We start from the raw sequence: 10,931 nt of genomic DNA on the forward strand, positions 1-10,931 counted from the left end.
TTGCTACAATACTCTTAAGCCTTCTTTCCATGTTTGTCTTTCCTTATCCATCATATCAACATCATTCTATCTCAAATCATGATACCCATTTCATGTCATTGGTGGGGGATACATCAAGGCCCTCCTGCGACAAGTCACTTCCTGTCTGTTGGAAAATGTAACTATGTTTGGTCTTCAATCATGTAATTGAGTCAGTATGTAATGTACTTGTCAAAAGAATAAATAAAAAATTATTATTATTATTATTATTATTATTATTATTATTGTGACTTATTAAAGCATGCATTTCATGATTGGGTCACTATGTTTTAGGTCAATATCCCCATTGAGGACTTCTAGGATTTATAGAGTCTATAGAGTTATTGTACATTTAAAGAGCCCCTTATTGGGATTTTGAATCATGTAAAAAGGTTAAGTATTGAGTCAAATATGAATTATGTAACCTCCACAGCATGTCGGCCTAAGAACCATGTTTGACACCATAAGAAGCCTATAAAATGAAGCTTTGTTGGAAATACTGAGGGGGGGGTGAGTCAGTATTTCTTTTTAATTTTTCTTTTTATCACCAAAACATGTATATATGGAACAAAGAAATAGATAGCTGGAGTAAATGCTTTTATTAACACAAACAGTGCAATGAAATAGATACAATATATAAATTGTTGCAATCAGCTGCCAAGCACCAACTTGGACTTTTGTGAGGCTCCAACCTCCAGAGCACCAACTCTGTTTTACCAAGGCAATAGTTTTGCACTTAGGAGCACCAACTCCCAAGGATTCCAATCCTTTTAGTTCTGAGACTCCAACCCCGTGGACTCCAACCCTAACCTAGTATAAACTGTTTTGTTGTAGTTCTCTGCTCCCAAACCTGCTAGGCTTCTACTTCACTCATGTTCTCTTGCTTCTCCTGCCTTTCTTGCCTCTACTGCCTCTGCCTGAACTTTGGCTTCCTCTCACTCTGATTATTGGCTCACACTTCCTTGTTTTTTCCTGTTTTTGTATTCTTGATGCCTCTGACTGTTCGTTTCTGCTTTCCACTGGCTCTTCGGCTTCTTCAACACTCGCTTCAACTTCCTCACTGGCTCTTCAGCTTCTTCAACACTCGCTTCAACTTCCTCACTGGCTCTTCGGCTTCTTCAACACTTGCTTCACCTTCCTCACTAGCTCTTCGGCTTCTTCAACACTCGCTTCAACTTCCTCACTGGCTCTTTGGCTTCTTCAATACTCGCTTTAGCTTCCTCTACACTGGTTTGTCCTTTTGCTTCCCTCTTCTTCATTGCTTTGGCTTTTCGGTTTCCTCTACACTGGTTTACCCTTCGGCTTCCTAGCTTTTCGGTCATTGTAGCTTCCTCTGTCTCTTTGTTCTCACTGCTGCGTGTTAAAACTGTAACAGAGCCCCTTTTTCTTTTAATGATAATAGGCATACACAGGACTTTATTTTTTAACGGAGAGATTGTACCAATCAGGATGAACCCACATGACATGTCCCAATCGCAATCACAATCGACTTTCGTTCAGGCCTCCTGAACTATCGGGAGCATTTCTTATGCATTTTGGCCTTCAAAAACCCCATGCAATACAAATATTCTTATACCACAAGTGGTATTTTGGAAGGGTCATAAGCGAGAACTGGTATTCAGAGGATGGCTTCCGATTCCACTCGGAAAGCGACACGTAGCAACGGGAAGGAAGAGGATACCGCTTTTCGGGTGGGTATTCCTCGAGCTACATGTCCACCCGAAATATATGTAGACCATTGGGTCCACGAAGGGATGATCAATGGTGGAGGGTCGGATGCACCAAGAAAGTGGACCCACCTTTTTATGGTCATGAATGTAATACACAAGAATATATGAAAAACAACCGAAATGCTAAAGGGCGGACTTCAAATTTATCACGCCCTCATTTATAACTTTATCGGGTCTGCTACATATATCGCAATCAATAGTCGCAGCTTCCCGTGGTCCTGTATAAGTTGGGCCCATAACATTGCCGATGGTCGATGGCCCTTTTGGATGCAATATAATATTGAGCTATGTTACAATCGGACCATCGGGTCCGTAGCATATATCGTAATCGGCGCTTTTGAAGCGGCAAGGCCTTAATCATTTGCAATATGTCTGATGCGACATAACAACAAACCAAACTGCATTGTTGCATCGGGTCTGCAACATTCATCGCAATCGACGCTTGTAGGAGTGATAGCCCTTTGGGTATTGCGATATGCGAGTACTGATTGAGCGGATGCGATATAATATTAGGCCATATTGCAGTTTCTTAGTAGGTCCGCATGCTTTATCACAATTATATAATATATGTATATATGTTGCAAATTTCACAAGTTTTAATGCGCCAAGGCTTAGAGCCCGAAAATCCGAAATACACTAAAAAGCATGCTTCGAAACACTTTGGCAGACTTCACCTATTTATACACCCGAACATATATGTTTCGTCAAGTCCACACATATATATCGTTGTCGGGGGTTTGGGGTGATACATATTTCTCCGCTCTGATAGTGTATTCCTAAATATGTGCTCTTTTCTGCCTCTGATAGTGTATTTGCATATATATAAGTTTTTCTGCCTTCGATAGTGTATATAGCCTATATATATGTGTTTGCGCCTCTGATAGTGTATTTGCATGCATATACACTATATTGCTCCTGATAGCTCCCGATAGTATATTCTTTGGCATTCATTGCTCCAGTAGCTCTGTTTTCTTCCTCCGATGGCTCTGTTTTGCTCCTCTGATGGCTCTATTTGCTTCCTCTGACTCCTTGAATATTGCCATATTGACATCAATGACAATCTATGTCACCAATCTCCCCCTTTGTTATTGATGGCAATATTCTTCTACTCTCCCCTTTTGACATCAATGGCAAAGGAATGCATACGGACTCCCCCTGTAGAACTGCTTCCTCTGTCCTGCAACATCTTTATGAATGAACTTGAGTGATGCTAAAGAGATAACCCCCACCTTTTGACGAAGATGTTCAAATGCTTCTCGAGGAAGAGGTTTTGTGAAAATATCATCTATCTACTCCTTATTATTGATATATTCCAAGATGATGTTTTCTTCAACTACTTGTTCACGAAGGAAATGATACTTGATTGGTATATGTTTGGTCTTTGAGTGCATCACTGGATTTTTGCGGGGACTGACAGCACTTGTGTTATCACAATAGATGATAATTGGTTGATCTGTACCTATGTTGACATCTTTTAGAGCTTCCTTCATCCATAGTATTTGAGTACAACAGTTTGTTGCAGCTATATACTCAGCTTCGACTATGGATAATGATATGGATGTCTGTTTTTTGCTGAGCCAAGATACTAAACAGTCTCCCAGGAAGAATGCATTTCCACTAGTATTTTTCCGATCATCTCCACTTCTGGCCCAATCAGCATCAGTGTATGTAGTTACAGTCAATGTTGAGCTTGGTACCAAAGACCGAAATTAGGAGTTGCTTTCAGATATCTGAGAATTCTTTTTACAGCTAACAAATGGTATTGTTTAGGAGCATATTAAAATCTTCCCACCATTCCTACTTCCTGCATTATGTCGGGTCTTGTAGCAGTGAAGAATAGAAGGGCTCCAATTATTGCCTTGTAATGAGTTGCATCTGCTGGAGGGGAGTCATCATTTTTGCTCAATTTGAAATTTGTGGTCATAGGTGTGCTCATGGGTGCACAGTCTCCTATTCCATATCTTTTAAGCATGTCTTTAAGATATTTGGCTTGAGATATAAACAATCCTGCTCTGGTTTGAGATACTTGTAGTCCAAGGAAGTGAGATAACTCTCCTATCATTGACATCTCGAATTCTCTTGACATGTTTTGAGAAAATTCATGGCTCATTTCATCATTATTGCTAGCAAAAATTAGATCATCAACATAAACAAGTTTGACTAGTAACTTACCTTCATTCATCTTTATGTAGAGATTACTTCCTGCTACTCCCTTCTTGAAGCCTTGTTTTTGTAGATAGTGATCCAATCTTGCATACCAAGCTCAGGAGCTTGTTTCAACCCATATAATTCCTTTTTCAACTTACAGACTAAGTCTTTTCCTTCCGTTAGATCAAACCCTTCTGGTTGCTCCATGTAGACTTCTTCCTTGAGTTCCCCATTCAGAAATGTTGATTTTACGTCCATTTAATAGATTTTGAATCCTTTTGAGCAAGAAAATGCCAAGAACATCCCGATAGCTTCCATACGAGCTACTAGTGCAAATGTTTCTTCAAAGTCATTTCCTTCAATTTGTGAATAGCCTTTGCAAACAAGCCTTTCCTTGTTTCTGATAACTTGTCCATCTTCATTCATTTTATTTTTCAATACCCACTTGGTTCCTATTATGTTTTTGTCCTTTGGACGAGGTACCAACTCCCATGTCTCATTCTTATCAATTTGGGACATTTATTCTTCCATGGCTTTTACCTAATGAGGATCCTTGCTTGTGCAAATGTTTCTAGTTCTATCATGGATAGAAGAGCAATAACATTTCTCTTTGGTGTAATTATCATCCTTCTTCAAGTTTGCATCCCTTCATCTCTATTGCCAATAATCTGCTCTTCTGGATGATATTTCTAAAGAAACTTCATCTTTGAACAGGTATGAGGTGGTTCTTTTTCCTCTTCTTCTTCTTCCTGATCTATTTCTTCTTCTTCAGGTTCTTCTTCTTCAATGAGAGGATCATCTTCATGTTCTTCAATTACTTTTTCTGGAAGGTCTTCATCAATCTTTACATCAATGCTTTCCACTATTTTCCTTAGTCGAAAATTGTAGCACTTGTAGGCTTTGCTCCGTGTAGAGTACCCAAGGAATATCCCTTCATCTACCCAAGAATCAAAATTTCTTGGTGAGCCATCATTGATTTTTATGAGCACTTGCTTCCAAAGATCTTGAAGTACTTTACTGAAGCAGGTCTTCCTTTCCATAATTCATAAGGGTTTTTTTCATAATTTGGTCTTAATTGAGTTCGATTCAAGGTATAGACAGTTGTCCTGGCTACTTCTCTCCAGAATTTTGGCTGCAAGTCTGCTGCTAATAACATTGTTCTTTCCATTTCTTAAATTGTTCAGTTTCTTCTTTCAACTACCCCATTTTGCTGGCAATAGAGACTTCTCTTTTAATTCCATGTATATTATAGAACTCATTAAATTCTTTATATGTGAATTCTCCCCCTATATCTATTCTGAGGCACTTAATTTTTGAGTCCTTTTCATTTTCTACAAGACCTATAAGGTTCTTAAAACACTCAGATGTTTCAGATTTATATTTTATAAAATATATCCACATCATTCTAGTATAGTCATCAACAAATAAAGCAAATTACCTTTCTCCTTGGAGTTCATGATTTCTAGTTGGTCCACATAAATCAGCATGGATGATCTCCAAGGGCTTTGATGTAGAGAGCTCCTTGGTCTTGTGGCTGGCTCTAGTTTGCTTTCCATGTTGACATGGACCACATACTCCTTGATTTGGTTTGAATAGCCTTGGGATGTCTCGTATAGCTTTAATCTTGCTGATATTGATCAGATTTTTGAAGCTTGTATGTCCAAGTCGCTTGTGCCACAACCAACTTTCATCTGTCTGACTCGAGTAGCATTTATTTTCTTGAATCTTGTTCAGAATGTAAATTTTGTCTGGTGTTCTAACCCCTTTCACCACAAGTTCCCCTGAGGAAGAGTTCCTTATTTCATAGTCTTTGGTGCTAAAGACAACATTATGTCCTTGATCATAGATTTGGCTAACACTCAAGAGGTTGTGTTTGAGCCCGTCTACTAGCAGAGCATCTTGAGCTTTTCCTTTTCCATTGATAAGAGTAACAGTTCCTTTTCTCGCAATTCTGGCAGATCCACTTCCAAAGGACACATTTCCTTCCTTTTTGCTCAATGTGACAAACTTCCTTTTGTCCCCTATCATGTGTCTGGAGCACCCACTATCCAAAAACCAATGGTTTTCATTATTGAGCATATAGAGCCAGGCCACATTTATCCATGTTGGGATTCTCACTACTTGCTTTTCCTCTTTTGAGTGGGTAGTTTTGTTCATAGTGTCCATTATGTTGGAAATACTTGGGGGGGTGAATCAGTATTTCTTACTATTTTTTTTTAATTGTTCTAGTGATTGCCAAAAGCATATATAGATATGTATATGTATACACAAAACACAGAAACCAACAGCTGGAATAAATGCTTTTATTAAAACTCAAGACAGTGCAATGAAATAAATACAATATAAGTATATATCTGACTGTGAATAGTTGCCAAGCTCCAACTTAGACTTCAGTGAGGCTCCAACCTCCAGAGCACCAACTATGTTTTGCAGTGGTTCTGCACTTAGGAGCACCTACCCCTAATGACTTTAGTCCTGTTCAGTTCTGAGGCTCCAACCTCTTGGGCTCCAACCCAATCTTGGTATACACTAGTATGTTGCTGTACTCTATTCAGCTGAGGTTCTATCACTCCTACTCTCCTACCTCTGCTGCTTCTACAGCCTTCGTTGCTTCTGCTGCCTCTGCTGCTTCTGCTACCTCACTTTCTGGTTCTTCACCACAACAACAACACCAACAGTTCTCTGCTTTTACTGTTTTATACATCCTCATGCCTTTGTCCATTTGTTTCCGCTTACTCGCTGGCTCTTTGGCTTCCTTCTCGCTCGCTTGAGCTTCGGCTTCCTCAACACTCACTCGACCTTCTGGCTTCCCTCCTCCATTCGCTTTAGCTTCCTCTGCGCTCGAATTAACCAATGCTTCACGGGACACATTCAAGAGGAAGAGGGGCCGAATTACAATAGAAATGATGCTTATTAAAAAATATCAGAGAGGTCCCTTTTTTTTTCAAGTTCACGAGTCGTGAACTGTTATTTGTTCGTAATATATATGTCCGAGATCAATTCCAGAAATGAAGCGTTTCAACAAATATATATATATATATATATATGACTTCTTCCTATCACCAAGGGACATGCTCATAGGGAGGAGAGGCCGACTTGTATATGAAAAATATATATGTTGGAGAATCTTTTATTCACAGACTTATTACTTCATGGAAACCATATAAACGAGGCTATAGCCATATAGAGGTCCCACATGCCACGTCATCCTTTTATCACAATCGCCACTTCTGGAGGTTTGCACATAACATAGTCGATTGCGGATGGCCAATTCCCCTGTTGGACGCGATATTATATAAATTGTTTTTGATGAGTCCATCGTGTCCATACCTCTATCGCAATCAGCAGATTATAGCGCCATCCCTTTAGGACTTGCGATCGCTGCGGATGCAATATGATATTAAGTAGTAGTTGATGTACCCTTCAGGTCCATGTGTATATATCGCAATCGCATTTTATAGCGCCATCCCTTTATAATTTGCAATACACAACTTCCGACATAGCAGATGCACTATAGCATTAGGATGGGTTATAATAGTACCATCGAGTCCACAACATATATCGCAATCGGCGCTTTCAATGTGGCAAGGCCTTAAACACTTGCGATATGGAGGATGCGATATAGTATTAAATCATATTACAATATTGCAGCGGGTCCACATACATTAGCGCAATCGGAGGTTTCGGGGGTGACACTTAATAGAACCCACCGATATGATTTCTCCGATATTATATATTGCTCTGCCTCTGATAGTGTATATTGCTCCACTCCTTTAACTCTGTTTATATATTGCTCTGTTGTTTCCTTTCTATAGGTTCTATGTGGCTCCTTTAATTCTTCCTCTCGGTTCTTCTTGGGCATGTATTACATGCGATGGTCCTCCGATGTGACTCTTACTCTTGGCATATGTGATACTTCCAATAGTTCTTCCTTTGGCTTCCGATAGCTCTACTCCTCTGACACTTCTGATAGTGTTATCTATGGATATATGGCTCCCGATAGCTCCCGATATCTGTGTTTGCTTCCTCTATGGCTCTGACAGCTGTGTTTGTTGCGTCCCATGGCTCTATTTTCTCCTTTGTTTGCTCTGTGTGATCCTCTTCATTGGCATATATATCTTACATATACATATATATATGGATCCTCCAGCTGTTTGTGTCCTCTATTGCTTCGATAGCTCTGTGTGCTGCCTCTTGGCTCCTCCGATGGCTCTGTTTGCTTCTTTGCACTGTTTGCTCCTCTGGTGGCTCTCTCTACTCCTTGAATATTTCCATATCGACATCAATGACAATCTGTGTCCAACACATTATTATAGCATAATGAGAAAATCAGATCAAATTTGGTCAAGGGATCAAATGAATTGAAGGTTTTGATTTGTCCCTGTCTTTTGGGCCCATATGGTTTGATTATTTGATCCTTTAGCTTTGGTGTTTCACTCTTGCGAGCCATGCAATGTCTGGGTTGATCTGGGTTGTTGTGTCCCATGGCTCTGTTTGCTCCTCTGTTTGCTCTGTGTGCTCCTCTTCATTGGCATATATATCTGACATATACATATATATGGCTCCTCTAGCTGTTTGTGTCCTCTGTTGCTCCGATAGCTCTGTGTGCTGCCTCTTGGCTCCTCCGATGGCTCTGTTTGCTTCTTTGCATTGTTTTCTCCTCTGGTGGCTCTGTCTACTCCTTGAATATTGCCATATTGACATCAATGACGATCTATGTCCAACAATCTCCCCCTTTGTTATTGATGGCAATATTCTTCTACACTCTCCCCCTTTGACATCAATGGAAAAGGAATGCATACGTACTCCCCCTGTCAACCTTCTCCCCCTGTCCTGCTACATCTTTATGAATGAACTTGAGTGATGATAAAGAAATAACTCCCATCTCTTGACGCAAATGTTTGAATGCTTCTCGAGGAAGAGATTTTGTGAAAATATCAGCTATCTGCTCCTTAGTACTGATATATTTCAGGATGATGTTTCGTTCAACTACTTGCTCACGGAGGAAATGATACTTGATTGGTATGTGTTTGGTTCTTGAGTGCATCACTGGATTTTTGTTGAGACTGATAGCACTTGTGTTGTCACAATAGACGGTAATCGGTTGATCTGTACATATGTCGACATCTTTTAGAGCTTCCTTCATCCATAGTATCTGAGTACAACAGTCTGCTGCAGCAATATACTCGGCTTCGGCTGTGGATAATGATATGGATGACTGTTTTTTGCTGAGCCAGGATACCAAACAGTCTCCTAGGAAGAATGCATTTCCACTAGTACTTTTCCGATCATCTATACTTCCAGCCCAATCAGCATCGGTGTATGCAGTTACAATCAGTGTTGAGTTCTTTGGGTACCAAAGACTGAAATCAGAAGTTCCCTTCAAATATCTGAGAATTCTTTTTACGGCTGATAAATGGGATTGTTTGGGAGCAGATTGAAATCTTCCCACCACTCCTACTGCTTGCATTATGTCTGGTCGTGTAGCTGTTAAGTATAGAAGGGCTCCGATCATTGACCTGTAATGAGTTGCATCCACTAGAGGGGAGTCATCATCTTTGCTCAATTTGAATTTTGTGGTCATAGGTGTGCTCATGGGTGCACAGTCCTCCATTCCATATTTTTTGAGCATGTCTTTTAAATATTTGGTTTGAGATATACACAATCCTGCTCTGGTTTGGGATACTTGAAGTCCAAGGAAGTGGGACAGCTTTCCTATCATTGACATCTCAAACTCTTTTGACATTCTTTGAGAAAATTCATGGCTCATTTCATCATTATTACTAGCAAAAATCAGATCATCGACATAAACAAGAGAAACTAGTAACTTACCTTCATCTATCTTTATGTATAGATTACTTCCAGCGACTCCCTTTTTGAAGCCTTGTTCTTATAGGTAGTGATCCAATCTTGCATACCAAGCTCTAGGAGCTTGTTTCAACCCATATAAAGCCTTTTTCAACTTACAAACTAAGTCCTTTCCTGTTGTTAGATCAAAACCTTCCAGTTGCTCCATGTAGACTTCCTCCTTGAGTTCCCCATTTAGAAATGTTGATTTCACATCCATTTGATAGATTTTGAATCCTTTTGATCAAGCAAATGCCAAGAACATCCTGATAGCTTCCATGTGGGCCACTAGTGCAAATGTCTCTTCAAAGTCAACTCCTTCAATTTGTGGATATCCTTTGCAGACAAGTCTTGCCTTGTTTCTGATAACCTATCCTTCCTCATTCATTTTATTTTTGAACACCCATTTGGTTCCTATTATGTTTTTTTCCTTTGGACGAGGTACTAGCTCCCATGTCTTGTTCTTCTCAATTTGGGACATTTCTTCTTCCATGGCTTTTACCCAATGGGGATCCTTACTTTCTTCTGCAAATGTTTCTGGTTCTATCATAGATAGGAGGGCAATGACTTTTCCCTTGGGTGTGATTGTTATCCTTCTTCGGGTCTACACACCTACATCTCTATCGCCAATGATCTGATCTTCTAGATGATGTATTTGGACATACTTCATCTTTGAAGGGGTATTAGGTGGTTCTCTTTCCTCTTCTTCTTCTTCTTCTTCCTCATCTATTACTTCTTCTTTAGGTTCTTCTTCTTCAATGAGAGAGTCATCTTCATGTTCTTCAATTTCCCTTTCTGGAAGATCTTCATCAACCTTTACATCAATGCTTTCCACTATTTTCTTCAGTCGATAATTGTAGCACTTGTAAGCCTTGCTCCGTGTAGAGTATCCAAGAAATATCCCTTCATCAACCCAAGAATCAAACTTTCCGGGTGAGCCATCATTTATTTTTATGAAGCACTTGCTTCCAAAGATCTTGAAGTACTTCACCGAAGCAGGTCTTCCTTTCCATAGCTCATAAGGAGTTTTTTCACAATTTGGTCTTAATTGAGTTCGATTCAGTGTATAGACAGTTGTCCCTACTGCTTCTCTCCAGAATTTAGGTTGTAAGTCTGCTGCTAATAGCATAGTTCTTGCCATTTCTTGGACTGTTCGGTTTCTTCTTTCAACTACCCCATTTTGCTGAG

This window comes from Pinus tabuliformis, chromosome 5_2 (assembly GCF_031772625.1).
Source record: "Pinus tabuliformis cultivar Carrire ecotype Pingquan chromosome 5_2, CPIR1, whole genome shotgun sequence".
Lineage (NCBI taxonomy): Eukaryota > Viridiplantae > Streptophyta > Pinopsida > Pinales > Pinaceae > Pinus > Pinus tabuliformis.